The sequence below is a fragment of the Hemicordylus capensis genome, chromosome 3 (assembly GCF_027244095.1).
Source record: "Hemicordylus capensis ecotype Gifberg chromosome 3, rHemCap1.1.pri, whole genome shotgun sequence".
NCBI lineage: Eukaryota > Metazoa > Chordata > Lepidosauria > Squamata > Cordylidae > Hemicordylus > Hemicordylus capensis.
Genome location: NC_069659.1, coordinates 118,072,909 through 118,094,186, shown reverse-complemented (window position 1 = coordinate 118,094,186; position 21,278 = coordinate 118,072,909). Strand labels below are relative to the sequence as shown.

Genomic DNA, 21,278 nt, shown 5'->3' with positions numbered 1-21,278 from the left:
AGCCAATAACAATAAACTATGAAGGCGATTGCTGGCAGCATGTGTGTTTTTGCATAAACACATGCACTTTTGTGGCCATGCTGCTATGGCTTTCTGGCTCTCTTGATTTCACAGATATATTTAAGAACAACTGAGAGGGTGAGAGTGAGAGAGGCCTGGAATTGATTTGTGTCATGACAAAGGAATGACTATTGATTTCTTCCTCAAGAGGAAATGTGTCACAAAACTGCTGGGTAATCAATACTTCAAAACTGTCTGAAAACTGCCTGAAATTATTGTGTGCATTAGAAAGGCGTATTTTCTTGACTGCTGACTCTGTTGAGAAGTCATAAGCATCAGTGTCAAGTTTCATGTATTATTTACATGTGTTTTCTATTTATCATTCAAACAAAAGCACTTTGATGTGAACCCCCCTTCCCATTTTCCCTAGCTTCATATGCACAGCTTCCATAGCTGAAATCAATTAGTTAATCAATGCTTGAAATATACATTCACCAACACACACACACACACACACACACACACACACACCATGCCAAAAATGCTTTGAAACAATTTTGGAGCCCCAACATGAAATCCATATAGTAGCATGCCAGTATTTACTTACTTACTTACTACATTTTTATACCGCCTTTATGCCTTGACAAAGGCACCCAAAGTGATTTACAATATTAAAAGAAGCAAATTACAGAAGATTTTTTTTTAAGAAGTTGTCTCAGGCTGTTGGTCTTTTCAGGAGCTGAGGACAAGAGCTCCCTGGCTTGGGTGCCTCCTTTCTTGCCTTGCTCTTAGGGCACACTGGTCTTTCCGTACTCCTGGGAAGGTGGAGGGAGACAACTAGTGCAGCGAGTGCATGTTTATGAGCCCCATTTTGTCCATGGTGCTTATTTCAGAAGTGATCATTAGTGCTTCCATAATATCTGAAGTGCAAATGGCATTTCTTCAATCCCCTTTCTCTCTGTGTCCTTTATTATAGTGGTATTAAGAAGGAATATAGGTTGGAAGCAAATTGGAAAAGATAACTTCATCACTGCTTTTGGAAACAATTAAAGGCAGACTCAAGTGCAATTATTGGAACCCATTTTTATATGCATTGATGCCCCTCATTACATTAACAGGTGTTAATGAAACTGTTCTGGAGTGCTGGCTAAACATTCCAATCAGGCTTTGAGGCTAATAAGTGTGGCTATATGGAACAGTTTATTACAGTGTCAATGTGTGCAAAGTTTTGGTATGTAAATGATGAAAAGACAGAAATATGATACAATCAGATTTACTTAGGGATAATTGGGGTACAGGAAAATAAAAAGATTGATTGGGCAAGGTGAGGAGGCAATACAATCTTACTGTAACTAACAGTATTGACATACTGGTGTTTTAGCTTAAGGTCCGAATTGTCAATTAATCAGCTTTAGGCTTTGCTTGAGAAAGAATCAAGGCGTAGACTTAAAGAAGGGAGCAAGGATATTTAAAGAAATAGATGGTTAGGATTACTGGTCCCAATCCGTTGGTGCGTTCGGTGCACGTGCAGGTTGGAGTGTGCAGGTAGATTTCCTTGTAGTAGCAAAGTAGAAAGGCAGGAAAAAGAAGACGTAAGTGGTGTAGTGTGACCACTTGCAGACCAGGGAATCAGGATAGTGTTTTGTTCCAGGATAGGTCTAGGGGTGTTCTGTTCTCCAGGGTCCTTACCCGAGTTCTCTGTTGTGTTTTCCCTCCTTCTGACCATGTGTTGGAATCAGAAGTACAAATAGGCAAAATCATGCCTTGGGGAAATGCAAAAGTCAGGCACCCTGACTGCAGGGGCTGAGAAGTTCATGTTCACATGACCCAATCAAGTAAGTGTGATCTTTAAGAAACAAAAGATGGAATGGCTGGTTGAGAGGTGTGCATCAAGTACTGAATGGGTGAACACAGAAACTTTATCTGAGACCAGGACACCTCTTCCTGGGAGAGAGATAATTTTCCTTTTCCTATTAACAATCTTACCTCTGAGTCCTTGCCAGCTCATTAACATTGTGATAGGAGACTGGGGGTGTGCCATGCTTATCTGGGTAATTTTAGGAGCAATTAGCGAGGCTAATCCCATTGCCAAGGGAGTTAGCTATTTCTCTTGTGAAGTTCTCTTTGACCCAGGTCTGCTTGCTAGCTTCCTCCTTTTTACAAGAGAGGCCATAGGGTACTCACTACAGTCATGGGGTACTCCCTACAGTCATATTCTAACCTTGGCCAATATTGCCCCATGTTTGTTTGTTTGTTGTTGTTGTTGTTTACATTTATATCCTGCTCTTCCTCCAAGGAGCCCAGAGCAGTGTACTACATACTTGAGTTTCTCTTTCACAACAACCCTGTGAAGTAGGTTAGGCTGAGAGAGAAGTGACTGGCCCAGAGTCACCCAGCTAGTTTCATGGCTGAATGGGGATTTGAACCTGGGTCTCCCTGGTCCTAGTCCAGCACTCTAATCACTACACCACACTGGCTTTCAATATTGCATAATGTGCCAAATATGGGCAAGTGCAGGGTTCACAATTCTGTGAGCTCAGGTATCCAAGGTGGAGGTTGCAAGCCTGCAACACCAGATCACATAGTGGTGCCGTTTGCAATCCCCAAACAAGCTGTTTCAGTAACATACCAAAAAGCATCTCTGTGCGCTCTTGGGCAATACTTTGTGCAACTGGGCTGCCCCACCTGCTAAAGACAGTACACCTTTCTTAGATTGCAAGAGGGGTGGTTCATCTGAACCACTTCTCCATATGCACCTCAAGCACTACTCTAAAATAGTATTTGGATTATGTATAGAGAGGTGGTTTTCATGAACCATGCACACAAACAATTTAGGAATGGTGCACTGGGAGGAAGATGTGCACACTCACATCTTTATCATGTGGGTTTGGCCAAGTACCATATGAACCAGCCCAGAAGTGCTGAAAGCAGTATGAGAACTGGGATTTGCACATTCTGCTTTCAACATGGCCAGCACACCTTGAGTTGTGCCACATCTGTTTGCCTGTATGATCAAGTCAGGCCTTATTTGATGTTTCCTACTTGAGTTATGTCTGAGTCTATAATTTTATTTATTTATTTATTTATTTATTTATTTATTAAACTTCTATACCGCCCAAACTTTCATCTCTGGGAGGTTAATAATAACAAAGGCTGTGTTTTCTCTTTGGGTGAAAACTGGTGCAATTTCACTTTGAATCCAGGCTCAAGTGAGTTTCAGATCTTGGGTTCTTTGAAGCAATATGCTGAGACTGCGGGGTTCATACATGTGACCAATCTTGGCATATCCTGGCCTACAAAGGAAGTAGGTACATGCACAAGGATGGGAGCCGGTAAGTGCATGCTCCCGGAACTAAGGGAAATCATGTGAACTTCAGGTTCCATGTTAACTGTGAACTCGCACTTTGTTTTTCTTGATTAAGTCCTCTGAGTGTATGATCAACATGAACATATTTTTATTTTTATTTTGTACATATATATCTGCTCTCCCTCTAAGGAGCCTGTGGTTATGTTTATTCTCACAATCACCCTGTGAGGCAGGTTAGGTTGAGTTATACTGAGAGAGAAATGACTGGCCCAGAGTCACCCAGTAGTTTAATAACTGAATGGGGATTTGAACCCAGGTCTTCCCAGCCTTAGTCCAACACTGTGCATAAACCAAGCTTCATGCACATGCTTGGTGATGCCTAGGGGGTGGAATTGGCATGCGGGACCTTTAAAAAGGAGCACAGCACGTCCTTACCTGTTCTCCACCACCCCATGCAGCTTCCTCCTGCAACAGTGCTCCCCCCAACAACCCACGTGTGGCACCAGCATGCAGATGACCTCTGTGCATGCATGGACACCATTTGCGTGGTCAGCAACACCATGCTGACTACACAAATGGTGTCCACACACGGGGAGGCCATGTGCGTGCCGGCGCCATGCATGGTTGGTTGGGGGTGCCTGTCACAGCAGGAAGCTGCATAGGGTAGTCGAGAGCAGGTAAGGATCTGCTGTATACTTTTTTAAAGGTCATGGGTTTGCCGAGCCTGTGCATGAACCTCAGTTCATGCACATCCCTAACACTGAGTCATATCATTGGTCCATCTAGCCCAGTATTGTCTACTTAGTATTGGCAGTGTCTCTCTGGGGCAGGGCTGCTAAACTTTGGCCTTCCTGCAGATGTTGGCCTACAACTTGTTGTTGTAAACTGCCCAGAGACGTAAGTTTTGGGTGGTATAAAAACAAACAAACAAACAAACAAACTTCCATAATCCCTGGCTATTGGCCACTGTGGCTGGGGATTATGGCAGTTGTAGTCCAAAAATAGCTGGGGGGCCTGTTCTAGAGTCTCTGGCAGATACCTTTCCCATTGCTTGTTACCTGATGCTTTTAACTGGAGATGTCGTGGATTGAATCTAGGATCTTCGGCATGCAAAGGAATACTGCTCTACCACAGAGCAGTAGCCTCTTCCCAAGAAAGAAAGAAATGTTTCTTGCCCTTGGTTTGCTGTCAAAGGTCAAAAAGTTAAGAAAATGCTCAAAGAAAAAAATACCATAATATCTGGGTTTCAAAAAGCCGAATTGAATATTCTTGTGATGGAAAGGATGAGGAAGCAGAAACACTCAATCTAAAGACTTAGTCACATGGACAGACTGTGTCTGCCTACAATAATGTGTGCATAGAAATCAATAACAAAATCAATAAAGCTGGCAGGGAGGAGATACTCACATAAAAATCTTCATATGGAGAAACAGCTGTAATTATTTTTCAGGGCCTTTGAGAATGGAGCATCATGCTGGAAGACAGAGTTGTTTGTTGAAAGCATTTGCCTGCTGGATTCTTGGCTGGAATTCAAAGAATGACATACAAAGCCAAATGCAAAGTCAGGCTGGAGATCCACAGTTAGGCTCCTCTGCCCTGCCTGCTTTTTTTGTTTAAAGCTTTGAAGTACCCATGTGTGACTACTGATTGGACATTGTTCTCCGACAATGCACGCATATGCAGAGGCCTGAAATCGGCCCCATCTGCCTCATTTGGGAGGAAGGCAGGCCCGAGGGAGGAGCTGAGACTGCCTGCCAGTATGCTCACCCACCCAGCGCCCACCACGACCTCACCTGGGCTGTCATGGTTTGGGAGCCAGGTGCAGAGCTCTCGCCTGCCATCCCCGCTACGCGACCACAGCCGAAGACTCTGGGCCTTTTGTGCCTGTTGTGACCCCTTGCCGGGTGGGGGGGGGGGGAGGGATTCCTTTGCAACTGTTAACTTTGCTTGTCTGCTTCAGAAAAGGGACTGCTTATGCATGCCTGGGGCAGGGCAGCTGCTGCCTCCCCAGAGAGGGGTGGGTAGGTAGGAAAAGTTGCAACCTATTCAGAAGTAGCTCAGGATATCATTGTTAGGAACCTGGCAGTCTACATGCTGTTGTGGGTCCATCCTGCAAGGGTGGGGGGAGGTAAGGCGCTGGTAAGCATGAGCCCTTGCCACCTGAGGCCAAGTGCCTTTCCTAGGTAGCCCCGCCCCAAGACTCCCTTCCTTCCCCCCCGACTCCCCCACTCCATGTCCCAGTTTTGGCCAACGCAATGTTGGCAACCCTACCATGGCAGCACGAAGCCTCTTTTCTAGAACCAGCCCTTTAAAGAATAATTCCAGCCACATGTTCTCCTTCATTCAGAGGGTATATTTAAACACATCCTTGGAATGTAAAGCATGTGGGAGGTACTATCATATTGGACTCATGTCTGCCAGGACTTTGAAACTGTCTCATTATGCTGAGAGAAGCCAGCTGTCATTCCCAGCAGAAGATTAATGTACACTTTGGAGCATGCAAATAGCACAGAACCCACAAGGGAAAAACCTGTTTTATGAATTGTTATGCTGCAGGGAGGAATTAGTGAATGAGTGAGTGAGTGAGTACATACGCAAGTGCATCATTATAAACACCTGCCATCAGCCTTGTACAATTCCTGAAGCTGGTCAATCCATGGACCTATTCCTCCTTGATGCTTTATACTTGTGTTAATCAGGGAATGCCACCACTACCCACATTGATGAAGTACAGTGGTGAAAGACCAAAACGAAAAAGAGAGGGCTGCTGAAGTCATACATAAAACCTTTTCCTGAGCACTAAGAGCAAATGGGCTCCTTGACAGGCCTACTCTAAGGAGCATGCAGACAATGCATTTGCATGGGGCCTTGGAAGTCTGGTGTTTGTATGTGAAACAAACAAAGCAAGCCCACAAAAGAAGCCCATTGCTCCTGCCAGTTCACGGAGTCTGCCTGGGTCAATATACATCCCTGGGTGCTGCTAATCTTTGCCAAATATAAATGGAAAAACAAAAGACCATGGATTCTGAATACCTGCCTGGCTTTCATCAAGAATAGCCATTACTATCTTTTACAGTTTCTTGAAATAATTCCGCCCCCACTACTATAACCTTCTCTTGCCAATGGCGTATCAGATTTAAGAGCATTCAGCTTATTACGGTTAGACGGATGACACCCGAAGAAAACAACTAGGTAAGGCATATGTATATATTCAATTCAGGTCAGATGGCATATTTGTCATTGCACATCCATTTGCATGTACCAAGAGACCTAGAAAATGTGTGACTGTTTACAGGCTACTTAGCCCCTAGGAAGCTTGGTTGGGCTGGGAAGCTTGGTTTTTGCTTGGAGAGAACACCCCAACAGCTTAGCCCCACCCCAGCAGCCTCCAGACTGACAAAGGACCAGCTTGCAGCTGGTATGGAGGGAGGAGGGAGCACAGAATGAAGCCCCAAGCAGCGCAATGAGTGAGGAGGCATATTAATTTACTCACTTTGCTTATTTCCTCATTTTATCCCCAAAGCAGGGCTTCATAACCTTGGCCCTCCATATATATATATATATATCCCTTCTCGCTACTCTAATATCAGGTTGCAGTTTATAGCTAACTGAAAAGATAAGTACTGCCCACAAATAAGTGATGCCAGATTGTAAATGCTGGGCTTTATTTTTAAAACGGAACCATGAGACTCTTTAACTTCCTTGTAAATGTTATATATTGCTAAGCTCTTGCCACTTAGCCAGGCAGTGAGAAGTGCAAAGGCAGTGCTGCAGAATGCAATTTCTCTTGGATAACAGAGCTTTAGAGACTTATGTTTTTGTTATAGATATAGATATAGATATAGATATAGATATAGATATAGATATAGATATAGATATAGATATAGAGTGTGTGTGTGTGTGTGTGTATATAGTGTGTGTGTGTGTGTATGTATGTGTGTATATATATGTGTGTGTGTGTGTATAGTGTGTGTGTGTGTATAGTGTGTGTGTGTGTGTGTGTGTGTGTGTGTGTGTGTGTGTGTGTACATATGAGCAGAGCAGAGCAGAAGCAAAATTACTTCTAAGTTTCAGCAGGCACTAAACTACTTATACTGCCTTCATTCCCAAAAGAACCATCTGGATGTTTGAAGCCCCCATTCCACCCCAACTGCTTCCAGGGAGTTATTTGCACATGGCTTCATGCTGCGGGTTAAATGTTGAGCGAAGCCACTTTGAATTACACTCGCGGCATTCAGGGAAGCAGCCCCTCCCCTCTGCTCTCGGGTTTGTTTTTGATGCAAGTTCACACAGTGTTTTCCTTCTAGCCAATGGTGGTGGGACAGGGGAGATTACTAAAGAGCTACATCTACATTTGTCAACAGAGTACCCCTCTTATCATGCTAATGATTCTATGTCAGTGCCTCTCCCTATTTGCTCCGGGTTTCCAGAAAAAGTAGCTTAAAACCAGCATTTTAAAAACCCAGAAATACACTGAGATAAGCTAGAATTCGTAAGACAAAGCCCAATTTGTGTGTGGAGTGGATCCAAGGATCTCGAAGGGACTTTGGGGTAAGTTTGGCTGTTGTGTGAATGCACTCTCCCTCTTCCTGAGGAGATTTGGGCTAATAGCCCTGTTTGTAAAGCTTCCAGTCCAGCTAAACTCCAGCTAAAAACTCTCAGTTCTCTGCCTCCAAGTACAAACTGCCAGAAGCTTTCTCTGCCCTTTGGTTGAAGGGTGTCTCTTTCAAAAGGCAGGAGAAAACCAACAAGGAACTTTATTGTTCTTTTGTTAAAGTCCACAGTAACCCATTAGCTGCCCAATTATAGACCCATTCCAGGGCCTTTCTGATACTGAGTGTCAGAATCCTAAAATGGTAGAATCCTGTAGAATCCTTTCATTTGAGCCCCCACTTCCAACCCAGTTACTTCTCACAGCATCCTGTGTCTAAATAGGCATGTAATATTTTCAAAAGCCATTTATACTGACATCAGAATTAACAAAACAGCATGTCAATATTTTATTACTGAAAGACAGACATGTCCTATTGGTTTCACTTGCACAGTATAGAACTCCCTTAAATGAGGTACCCTTTTTCATGTTTCCTAAAACTAAAATAAATACAAAGTTTAGACCAAAGTTTACACATGATGATAATATATTCTTTACTGACTTACAGTACCAATATGCCAGATGCAAACAGAAGTTCTTTTACATCCAGCCTAAATTCTGCCATCTTCCCCATCTCTCTTTTTAATGTGCTGCTTGAAAAAGAGCTCTGCAGAACTTGAAAGCTTGCAAAATGTTTTGTCAGTTTTTAGTAAAAGGTAAGGTAAAGTGTGCTGTCAAGTCAATTTTGACTCCTGGCACCGACAGAGCTGTGTGGTTTTCTAGACTACAGTAAATGTATTGCCCCAATTTTGCTTTATTCAGGTCAGTTTAAGAGTTGTATCTTCTTTTTCCTGCTTTTCTTGGCAGCAAATTCAGATATGAGATCATCAAAAGACATTTCTCTCAGAAGATTCCATTCTATAGAGCAAATAGAGGATGGCAGTCTTGACTTCAGCATTGTTGACCATAATTTATTTTTAATTTGGGATAGTTTGAAGAAACCTCTTTCTCCTTCACAATTTGAAATGGCAGAGCTGGATAAGGTGGAAAGCTATGGTAACGTTTGGAAAAGTTTCAACCAGGACCTTTTTGTAAACTGTATGGCCTTAGATATATCTCATTTTGTAATTGTGTTTGAAAGTGGGGGTGTGGGAATAGGCAATATACTACCTATTAAGAACTTTAGCTGAGCCAGTCAGTATTTCTTGCTGGTAACGGAAGCATGGGAAGTTGATTCACTTGCCACACCCTCTAGCCATGCTATCAGCCAAGCTAAGAGAAGGCAATGACTTAATGGGTCATCAGTTGATTAACTATGCAAGTCAAACAATGAGACCATCACTGTCTATTGAAGTCAGAGGCCAAGAAAATGGAGTGTGTGGAGAACCCCAGATACTCTTGATCATGGGGGTGGGTGGGTTATATTTTAACTGATTAGTTTGCACCTAGCGTGCCAATTACCACTGGGATTATTTTGGTCTTCTTCTGCCACAGCCTTTCAATTTCAATTTGTAGATCTTTGTATTTTGTTATTTTTTCTATTTCTTTTTCTTCTATTCTGCTGTCCCCTGGTATTGCTATGTTGATTAGTTTAACTTGTTTTTCTTTCTTCTCAACTACAGTGATATCTGGTGTATTGTGTGGCAGATGTTTGTTTGTAGTCGGAAGTCCCATAATATTTGTGCATCTTCATTTTCTACCACTTTTTCAATTGTATGGTCCCACCAATTTTTGGCTACAGGTAGCTTATATTTTTTGCAGATGTATTATTAAATTATTATTTCTTGTTGTTGTTGTTGTTGTTATTATTATTATTATTATTATTATTATTATTATTTTATACCACCTGATATGTACATCTCTAGGTTGTGTACAAAATTTAAAATATTTAAAAGTCAGCACATTAAAATACATGACACAATAAAAGTGATAGCAAAACACAGTTATTAAAACAAATTATTAAAATTAAAACTAATTAAAAGCCTGTGAGAACAGGGGAGTCTTGAGGGTCTTCCCATTCACCTGAATGCAACCAGATTCATAAAAAGACCCTCCTCTCATTATCTCACAAGAAAGCCTGGCTCCACAGTCAAGTTCTCAACCATACTGCTTATCCTGAAAAAGAAAAATTGACAGGTAACCAAACAATTAAAAACAAATTGTGGACAGTATCATAGCATCCCTGGTGCATGTGAGCAAGTGGAAAGCACCTTCACACCTTTCCTCTGCTGATCCCCTCAAAAAGCCATGGCTGAGGACTGGAGGGACTTCAGCAAGACACAGGATGCATGCAGTGTAAGAAGCTATAGGGGAAGGGGAAATCCCGGAAACCACAAAGGGGAACTGCTAGTGGAGGCAGAATTCTGTTGGTGGTGTCCAGGTATCTGGCCCCACCGCAACCCCTCACCCCCTGTGCAGCATCTCATGTTTCCCAACCCTTAGCCTTGCTAGGGGGGCGGGCTTAAGGTAGGCTCAGTAGGGAGATGGGCTGCACAATGTCCACTGATGCTCATTGTTCCAGTGTCAGTGATACTGTGAAGCTGTTCTCATGCGCAGCCATACCCAGGGTAGGGAGGCTCAACCTGTGTTAAGCTGCATGCATCCAGTGTCTTGCTGAAGGTCCCCCAGTCCTCAGCCATGGCTTTTTGAGGAGCTCAGCTGAGGAGAGGTGTGGTGAAGGTGCTTTCCACTAGCTCACATGCACCAGCGATACTGTGATACTGTCCATATTTTGTTTTTAATTGTTTGGTAATTGTTTTTTAACAGTCCAATTCTGGTGGGACAGCACCACTTTGCCCGGGCCCCACGGTTGTGTGTCTCCTGAAAACAAAGTGACGGGCACCTAGAGTGCCTGTCCCCTGCGGGAATCTCCCAATGTACTGTGCTCAGCGCATGGTGCATTGCGGGATACCCAGAGGCTGGGATAACTTGTCCCGTTAGCATTGCTCATCTGTGAACACGTTCCATGCTCCCAGCACTGTTTGGGGGATCATCTGTGAGGAGTAAGGTTTCACAGCCTTCACCCCCCCTCATCCCCCCACCTGCCTGAACTGTTGTGTGAATGCCTTCTGTGACTACTACACTCAAGGTGTTTCAGGGTTAGTTATTTTACATATTTTCAAAGGTGTATGTCTGTTTTTCAAATCTCTTTCTCTGTCCTTCCATGCCCCTCCCTATTAACAGTGCATTTTCTTCTAGAAAAATTCCTCTCTTTCTATTCATCACCTTTAAGTACACAAAAATACAATGTTTATCCTTTTGCACAAAAAGTGATGTCACAGCCTAGGATATGCACTTTTTGAAATGAAGATAGACTGCTTTCAAGCATCTCATTCTTCTTGTTCACAAATACATTAACATTTCACTATCATAAGCAACCCTATGCTGTGATGAATGTAGTCCTGTTATAATGGGTAGAATGAGATAGAGGGAAATGTATAATTCTTAGAACTGTATTCCAGGAGAAAAACTCCAAGACATTCTCAGTCACCTTTGCTTTTGTGCCAGCATTAACAATAGCTTTGCATTTTTCCTCCTTGAGGTCCTTTTCAATGGTTTATGCTCTCAGCACACAACAGGAATCCAACTGGTTTTTCTACTTCCCCTAAATACACAAAACCTATCAGTTAAGTAATTTATTCCTAAATACTCAGTCCTTCCCTTTCCTCCCCCACTCTAGAGAAATTATTACATCCTTTAGATCTAAAAACAAACAGTGGTGGCGGCAGCAGCAACACCAACAACAGAAAAAGGCGCATTTCCCCATGCAGGATAAATTTAGTGATATGCCAAATTCAATCACATCTAGTACAAAAAAAGAAAGCATTAAAAGCAACCCAATGCAAAGGCAGCATTACAGTCCCAAAGTTTTTCTCCAAGCTGAAAGAAAACGTGAGTCAGTAAGAGAAAAAAACAACCATTCCTAGCATTTCTTGTGCCTGGCACGCAGCCATCACAGCATGCCATACCTCAGAGAAAGGAGGAGGGAGAGAGAGAGAGAGAGAGAGAGAGAGAGAGAGAGAGAGAGGTCACCTTCTATTTTCCTGCTGCCATTGCTGGAGCAACAAGACCGGTAAGTGGGGATGAGTAAAGTGCATGGGTAAGTGGGACGTGGGAGGGATTAGACCCTGTCATGCTCCCATTCGGGGGGTCAACAGAATTGTCATGGTCCAGTTCCCTGTAGATGGATTAGGCTTCCCATCCCTACTCTGATAGCAAGGTCTGTTGTTTACTGTGCATAACCTACTAAGTTATAGAACTACTATAGATCGGGCAGGGGGAGGACTTTATGTGTGCATGCACACACACTCCTCAATCTGGTTTGAGCTTCTGACTTCATGTTGTCATATATGACAATACAAACATTGGAAGCTGCCTTATACCAAGTGAGACCCTTGGTCCATCCAGTTCAGTATTGTCTACCCAGACTGGCAGCGGCTTCTCCAACTTTACAGGCAGAAGTCTCTCTCAGCCCTTTCTGAAGATGTCAAGGAGGGAAATTGGAACCTTCTGCGTCCAAGCATGCAGGTGCTCTTCCCAACAGTTGCTCTCTATTCCTTTAGCATGTTTAATTTAGTTGCTAGTGAGATTAGGGGGAGCTGTTGCTATCTTTAAAAGAAACGTGTGTGTGTTTTATAATAAAAACCCTTCTCCCTATTTTTTTTTAACTTGTTGCAAATTGAAGCAAAGAACACAGGCAAAATTAGACTACTCTGCCTGATACCTTTCTGGGAACCGACTACCTATTTCCACTGCTAACATGGTGGGGTAAAGCGAGAGGCAGAGACTAAAGTGGGTAGTAATTCTCATCTAGGAATGCAGCTTTACAATGAGAGCCCAAAGATGTTCACTCAGAAGTCTCATTCCGAAAGAAGTCTCATGCAGTGCTGTGGGACTTGCTCCTTGGGAAGTGTGCTTAGAATGCAGCCTCCTCCATATTGCTGGGTTATGACTGTAATGATTGCAGTGATGGTAATGATGCCCCCACTTCTCTCTCTTGGCTCCCAGGATTGCTCATGGATTAATATCTCAATTCATCAGCTTATTTTGAAAGGATCCTTTTTTGACAGTTAAAAAAAACTACTCCAGGAATTGTGGGATGGGGTGGCGGTGGTGTTGCGGTGTGTGTGTGTGTTTTGCTGGCTTTATGGGAGGTCAGCCAATCAGTATTGCATCTTATTTATCTAATTCTGGGCTGTCAATTCCATTAGATCTAAAACAGGATCTAAAAACAGGATCTAAAGGCCAATTCCATGCTAGCGATCATTAGGAAGGGGATCAAAAAAACCCCGGCTAATATTATAATGCCCTTATACAAAACTATGGTGCGGCCACACTTGGAGTACTGCGTACAATTCTGGTCATCACATCTAAAAAGGACATTGTAAAAGGTGCAGAGGAGGGCAACCAAGATGATCAGGGGCCTAGAGCACCTTCCTTATGAGGCAAGGCTACAACACCTGGGGCTTTTTAGTTTAGAAAAAAGATGACTGCTGCGGGGAGACATGATATAGGTCTATAAAATTATGCATGGTGTGGAGAAAGTGGAGAGAGAGAAAATCTTCTCCCTCTCCCATAACACTAGAACCAGGGGTCATCACATGAAATTGATTGCCAGGAAATCTAGGACCAACAAACGGAAGTACTTTTTCACACAACGCATAATCCACTTGTGGAATTCTCTGCCATAAGAATAAGATGTGGTGACAGCCAACAACCTGGATGGCTTTAAGAAGGGTTCGGATAACTTCATGGAGGAGAGATGTATCAACTGCTACTAGTCGGAGGGCTATAGGCCACCTCCTGCATCAAAGGCAGGATGCCTCTGAGTACCAGTTCAGGGGAGTGACAGCAGGAGAGAGGGCATGCCCTCAGCTCCTGCCTGTGGCTTCCAGCGGCATCTGGTGGGCCACTGTGCAAAACAGGATGCTGGACTAGATGAGCCTTGGGCCTGATCCAGTAGGGCTGTTCTTATGTATTTAGTGTCTGTGTGTGTATATAAATTCTCCTCAATTTGCAGCGCTAGAATTTTTACACTTTGAGTAAAGATAATGCTGCCATCTTTAAAATGCAGACACAGAGAGAGAGCCCGATGGCATCCGGGTTAACTAAGTGTGCATGTTAATAGGGTCTAACCACCCAGAGACAGAAGTTTGGGGCAGTCTACAAATTTGATAAATAAATAATACTTCTGTGTACTACCCACCCTCTGGAAGTGCTGTGGGCAGAAACCCATTCTCTGACTCTCAGCAACATGTTTCTGCTCTGAGAGATCACTTCCAGAGAATGGACCTTACTCAGAAGTATTCAGAGGTGCACCTAGGTAATTTTGGAGCCTGGACCTAAAGGCATTTGGAGGCTCCCACCATCCACCCAAACAGTATTTTAAACACATTTTTAACATGACCACGCCACCCGGGACAGACTAAACAGGATTGGTGGGGGGCAGGGGTGTGTGGAGGCCCTGGACTTTGACCCAGAAGTCCAGGGGTAAGAGCACCTCTGGAAGTATTAGCACTCTGGTGCAACAGTGCAAGTGCAAGAGGGCTGGGTGAGTTACACAAGGGCTCCCACTGCATCACTGCTAATGTGCATACTTCGTTAGTCAGGAAGTCAGCCATGTACTTCCAGCTGCAGTGCATGAGCAACTTTTTTTGGAGGCAGGGCTCATAAAGGAGAGGCTTTCTCCTTCTCCCTCTTTGCTTGCTGCCCAGCTAGCTTCCCCCTCAAAGCCTGCCATCACCTGTCCTGCCCATGAAGTGAGACTCCCAGGTTCCCCTCCAGATTGACCTATCTGGTCCTATGGTAGCTTCAACAACAAGAGGTTGGGAGAGTTAGGACTCCTCACTCCCTGTCTTGCCCCCAGGTGCCTTATGCTCCAGCCCTCACACTCAACCTTGGGATGGAGGGAGTAAGGAACAAAAGAGGGGTAAAGCTATTGCCTCCGTGGGCATTCACACTCGCAGCATCCTCCTCTCCTTCCACATCAGCTTTTTCTCTGGGTGTGTCAGATCCTCAGCTAGTGTAAGTCTTGCCTCTCATGAGATGCCCTGGGTTGAGAAAGTCTTGGAAGAGCCCCTGACTTCCTGGTGACAAAGAAGCTGTCTGTCACTGCCACAGCTGTCAATACAGCTACAGGAGAGCTGGTCTTGTGGTAGCAAACAGGCATTGTCCCCTTTGTTAAGCTGGGTCCACCCTGGTTTGCATTTGAATGGGAGACTACATGTGAGCACTGTAAGATATTCTCCTTAGAGGATGGGGCCACTCTGGCAAGAAGGTTCCAAGTTCCCTCCCTGGCAGCATCTCCAAGATAGGGCTGAGAGAAACTCCTGCCTGCAACCTTGGAGAAGCCGCTGCAGTCAGTGTGGACAATACTGAGCTTGATGGACCAAGGGTCTGACTCAGTATCAGACAGCTTTCTATGTTGCTGGCCTGGCCTGTCCTCCTCCCAGTCCTGAGCAATGCATAGGCAGGGCTGTACAATACTGCCCCGCATGGCAAGTGCCTCCAAGGTGGGAGCCTCAACAGTGTGCCTCTTCTTTCCCCTTTCTTTCTCTGTATCCTGTGGTGGCTGCCACTGCTGTAACTGCCTGGCTTCCCCCATGGTCTCCTTCTGACTTTGAGGAGAGAAGATGGGGAAGCTGGCTGGTTGCAGCTGCCACCAGGGGAAAGGAATAAGATGTACACTCACTCAGCGTAATTCCCTTGATGAGCTATGATTTTGGAACTTAGGTTGTTTCCACTGGAGACCTTGTCTCTGGAATTACCATGCTTTGTTCACTAATTTTTTTTATGGAGCATCCAGAGATGATGTCATTGTCAAATAGTTGAATTGTCCAATATAACACCATTGCAGCACCAGTCACTCTAGAGCAGACAGGCAAAGAACTACTGAAACTTTTCAGGACTCCTGTGCTTTTAATTAAAATGTTTCTTATTTGCAGATCCTATTGGTTTTGTGGCTTCCTATTGATTGTGTCTGAGGGATTACTGAGGAGTTCTCCTTTGAAGACTCTCTCTCCCATCCTATTCAGCAAAGCTGCTCTTAACTACTGCCACTACACAGAGGTGCTCTTACCCCGGACCTTGGGGCCACAGTCCCTGGCCTCCAAGGTCTGGGGCTCCTCCAAATGGCCAGTGGGGCCTCCTGAAGCCATCCCACACCCGCCCTGGTGCTGCCCCATGTGCAGTGGGCGGCCCAGGGGTGGCAGCCAGGGGATAAGCTGAGCAGGCCTCTATGCCGCACAGCCATGGCGACAAGGGCAGCCGGAACAATAGCTGGGCCTATCCGTCCAGCCCAGCGGCTCTTGAGAACTGCGAGATGCTCCAGCGTGCCTGTTAGGTTGAAATAGATCATCACAAGCCTGTGATGTCACGGGCTTGCAATGATCTGTTTCAACTGTCAGGCATGCTGGTGCGCCTTGCAGTTATCAAGAGCAACTGGGCTGAATGGACAGGCCCATTGGTTGTTCCAGCTGCCACCATGGCCTTTGGGGGGGAAAGGCCTGCTCAGCTCATTCCCCAGCTGCTACCCCTCAGCCACGCACCGCACATGGTGATTGACATTTGGGGGGGGTGGATGTTTGGCACAGCGGGGCGGGCATGGGGTGGCTGCAGGAGGCCCCCCAAAGTAGGTTTCATGGGAGCCTCATGGCAGGAGTGGTGCAGGCACGAAGATCACCTAGGTGCACCCCTGCCACTACAAGTATTTATGTAATACCTTTCAACGACATTCTCAAAGTGATTAGAATAATAAATAGATAAGATGGTTCCCTGTCCCAAAAGGGCTCACAATCTTTTAATTTTTTATATTTATATTTTATTATTTTTATTAGAAGGTTGTGTTGGTACTACTACTACTAGTAGTAGACACCAGCCACAGTCAATGAAAGGATGCTGTGCTGGTGTTGGATAGGGACAGTTGCTCTCCCCCTGCTAAATATAGAGATTAACTACTTTAAAAGATGCCTCTTTGCTCTGCCTGCAGGGCTCTTAATTGCTCCAATGAGTTCTTCTGTTCCTGCAAGGAGAGGATTATTTGTTTCCTTTCATTTTTACAGTGATAGTTTGCAATTAAAAATTAAATTAAAAAATAATGCAAGGAAATGAGAAGCTAAAGCTTTCCTATCTTGTGGGAAGAAAAAGAGACATTGGAACAATTAAGGAAGCTGAACAAGACTTCCTTGTGAGAGTTCATTACAGAAGGAACCTCACCTTGGGGAAGGACATTGCCAGATAATACTGCTTTATGCCCATCAACCTACCCATACACTAAGATTGTCTTTGGAGACCTTGTTTCAAGTCCTTCCTCCATCTGAGGTGAGGCAGGAGGCGACCAGAGAGAGGGTCTTTTTGGTTTTGGCATCCTGTTTGTGGAACTCCCTTCCCAGAGAAGGGAGTTCCTGGCTCCTAAACTGCTAACATTTCAGTGACAGATGTGGATTTTTATTCTCCTAGGCATTTTACTGTTTTAATTGTATTGCTGCTTTTCACTGCTGTTTTAACATAGTTATGGTTTTCTGCTGTACTATACTTTACTTGTGAATCACCTTGAGAAACTATTGAAAAGTGGTATATAAATACTTAAAGGACCACGTGAAACCACAATTTTAATTCCACTTGCAGCTAATTGTGGAAAAGTAATGTGTCAGTATGCAGTACTAAAATCTCTGGACACCTTTGCCTAAAAGTCACGAGAAAGTTCCAATCAAATTGTCTTTCAATGAAGTGGGACAAAAAGAATATATGAATCAAATCAGAACTGCAAAGTAATTTCACTGACAATGAAAATGGTATTCCAGTAGGAAGCATAGTACTACAGTATACTATTTATCCAAAAATAGTCCTACTGTTTTTTTAAAGTCCCCTGGAAACCAAGTGTGTACACTTGATAGGCTGTTTACAATGTTTTGAACTTCAGCACAGTTATCAACTGTACCCTGAGGCCATTACATTTAGGCTATAAATCTAAAGTTGTTGGGAAGAAGATGTTAAAACTCTAATTGAGTGCTAAATATGTTTGTGCTTTCAGTTCCTTCGGTGCAATAACAATTCTCAAATGATGGCCCAAAAACGCCTCCAAACCCCACAATGATGATCTTCCACAGACAACTTTATCGTTCTCAAAATAGTAATTATATTTCATAATATCCACATGGGAAGGAAAGAAAATCGTTTTCTTCTGCATGGGAGTGGCAGAGAGTTGTAGGATGTGGATGGCCTGGGTTTGTTTTCATCCAGGTTGCTGAGCAAAAAGGCTATTGTTCTTTAAATGTAATGGATTCACGCATGCACCTACGCTTCTCAAAAGGTGCTGATGAGGCTGGCCCTGGACAGCACCCCAGCCAAGGATCATCTTCAGTGCCCTCTCCATTTGTTTCATTTTTGAATACGTTTTCTTTATTGCATGTATAGGCCTTTCCACAGTTCTGATACACAAGCTGCAGGCATCTGATGTACCTGAGGGAGCATCTTCCTCTACAGTCAGGATCCTCACCACTCATCGAGATCATCAGGAGGGGTCCATCTTTCGGAGCCACCAGTTAATCTGGTGGCAACCTCATGCCCCTAAGTTGTGGAACACGTTCCCCATAGATATAAGAGGACTGTCGTCCTTGGAGGCCTTCAGGAGAGCCTTGAAGATCCATCTTTTTAGCCTGCCTTTTAATGACATATAGTTTTAATGCTATCTAGTTTTAATTGCAATTTTAAACTGTTTTTAATTGGGGGGTTTTATTTTAATGGTTTTGTATTTTTATTTTCTTTTAGTGTAAACTGCCCTGAGCCACTTTAGGAAGGGTGCTATGTAAATTAAGTAAATAAATACATAAATAAATTATCACAGCCATAAATCATTAATGTTTTGTGTTGTAAATCTGGATTTATCTGGATTTGCAAATCTGTACTTATTTATGTCCATATGTAAGCAAATAAACAAATTTGTTTGATCTAATCTCATTAAAAAGTATTTTAATTTTAAGAATAACTGAAATGCCAGGTATTCCCCAAGTGGCAACCCAGTGCTCCAGATAGTTGCCTGGGCCACCTGCCCCTAAATGCAGCCCTGGGTAGCTTACTGTTAATATCTTTCTGCCTGACAGGACCACTGTTCCTTTAGCAACAGGTTTTTACTGGCCTGGAGATGCAGTTGTGGAAGCAGCAGTACCTGTCAAGCATCTGCAAGTCACACATCAAAGGGCTGGTTGGGATAATGCATCCACCAGCTATCCTAAATGGGCACTAGGCCTATCAGAATCTCTGATTCTAACAAAGCATGCATCATCCGCATGGCACCACACAGGCAGGCACTCCCAAGGGGCCCAACTCCATGCATGGAGCCAGCGTGGTGTAGTGGTCAGAGTGCTGGACTAGGACCGGGGAGACCCGAGTTCAAATCCCCATTCAGCCATAAAACTAGCTGGGTGACTCTGGGCCAGTCACTTCTCTCTCAGCCTAACCTACTTCACAGGGTTGTTGTGAAAGAGAAACTCAAGTATGTAGTACACCGCTCTGGGCTCCTTGGAGGAAGAGCGGGATATAAATGTTAATAATAATAATAATAATAATAATAATAATTAGTGCAGTACCTACCTGCCATTTCCAACACTGGGAGGAAGACTTCGCACTGGATCCAGAGGTCAAAGGTGTGGCGAATCCTCACTGAAATGCTGTCACCACCTCCATTTCCCAAAGGGTTAGGAGAAACTAATCAAATTATCCATATCCACATATCTGAAGGGCTGTCACAGTGACGAAGGAGCAGACTTGTTCTTTGTTGCTCCTGAGGATAGAACTAGAACCATTGGATTGAAATTACAAGGAAGCAGATTTAGGCTAAACATTAGGAAGAATTTCCTAAGTGGAAGAGGCAGCTGGGTGACAGTGCCTTGTGCAGTGGGTAGGCTCTCTTCACTGGAGGTTATCAAACTGTGACTGTCATGACAGTCATCTGTCAGGGGTGCTGTAAAAGATTCCTGTGCTGAGCAGGGTGGTGGGACTAGTACATCTCCAAGATCCCTTCCAGCTCTGACATTCTGTTATTCAAATTCACAACAGGGAACCAGTTACCACCAGTCTCCCCTGTCTCCCCAGGAGATTGGTGGTAACTGGCCCAGATTTCACCTCTTTTGACAGTATCAGCGAACAGAATAGCCTTGTCAAGTAGTACGCCTGTGGGAAGGGAAAATTCCCTCTCCATATCTAACACCAGTAAGCCAGCACAGAATACAGCAAGGCTATTTTACTGCTGTAATAGGATCAAGGCCACCTTAAGTGGCGCAGCGGAGAAATGCTTGACTAACAAGCAGAAGGTTGCCGCCGGTTCAAATCCCCACTGATACTATATCAGGCAGCAGCGATATAGGAAGATGCTGAAAGGCATCATTTCAGACAGCATGGGAGGAGGCAATGGTAAACCCCTCCTGTATTCTACCAAAGAAAACCACAGGGCTCTGTGGGTGCCAGGAGTTGAAATCGACTTGATGGCACATTTTATCTTTAATAGGATCAAGAACCAAATGGAATGAAAACTCTGGGCATGGCGGGGGGGGGGAGGGATATGACAATGAAAACACTGTTATCTACCCTATGACTGCTATTGGGTATGTAGATACCTGTTAACATAACCAATTGTTCACTGGGCAGGATCTCCACAGTAACGGATCTTTTTCCCACCAGTAACTGACAGGCTCCTTGGTTTGGATTTACCTATTAAGACCGTGGAGTGTTGAGGCTTCAGACACACTAAAGCACAGCCCTAATAATTGTAACTAAGTCATGGTGAGGGCACATGCATGAGCACACCTGCCTGGGCTTGCACAGCCCTATCTGGGTAGGCCTGCTCGTGTGGCGCACACCGAGATTAGGCCCAATCCCGGTACTGCCCTGCTGGGTAGCCTGAGTTGTTAATCTGGCCTATTACTGAGGTAGAAGGGCGTGAGTTGCCCTTCTACTCCCGTCCCTGTTCATGTGCACACTTGGGCTGCATGCACAAAGCCACAAGAGTGTCCAGCATCAGGGGAATGAGGACTTCCTCCTCTGGTTCCTGGCTCTGCCGCTCACTGTGTCGCCGATCATGTGTCTCATGGGTGGCAAACTTCGGTCGTGAGAAGTACCTTGGTAAGTGTCCATTATTTTCTTTTTCAAAGGAAATATGCATAGTAAAAGCTGCCCTGAGCTTTCCACCACTCAAAAGAGTGGGCAACAATAGAAGTCAAAGGTATTGCATACTTCTACTAATTTTTATTTGCCAGTTTATTACAAGCAGTCAAAGAAACAAAATCATATGACTATTCGCCTTTTCCCAGATCTCCATTAGTGATTCAGTAGGGATGATTGACAGCAAAGTTATAGCTGAAGCATTATATTTCCTGCAGTGACAGA

The 21,278-nt window shown here is 44.2% G+C and overlaps 2 long non-coding RNA genes across 3 annotated transcripts; one reads left to right on the top strand and one right to left on the bottom strand.

The window, feature by feature from the left end:
- Positions 1 to 1,294: 1,294 nt before the first annotated feature.
- LOC128351195 (uncharacterized) lies at positions 1,295 to 19,682 on the bottom strand. Its single transcript, XR_008319636.1, has 3 exons — positions 19,488 to 19,682; positions 4,715 to 4,830; positions 1,295 to 1,846 (listed from the first exon to the last, which is right to left on the bottom strand). It is a non-coding gene; the product is annotated as an uncharacterized LOC128351195 (long non-coding RNA).
- On the top strand, positions 11,893 to 18,849 carry LOC128351193 (uncharacterized). Of its 2 annotated transcripts, XR_008319633.1 has the most exons (3): positions 11,893 to 11,970; positions 17,929 to 18,027; positions 18,312 to 18,849. It is a non-coding gene; the product is annotated as an uncharacterized LOC128351193 (long non-coding RNA). The 2 variants fall into 2 exon arrangements; XR_008319634.1 differs by having other exon boundaries at positions 17,929 to 18,849.
- Positions 19,683 to 21,278: the final 1,596 nt, after the last annotated feature.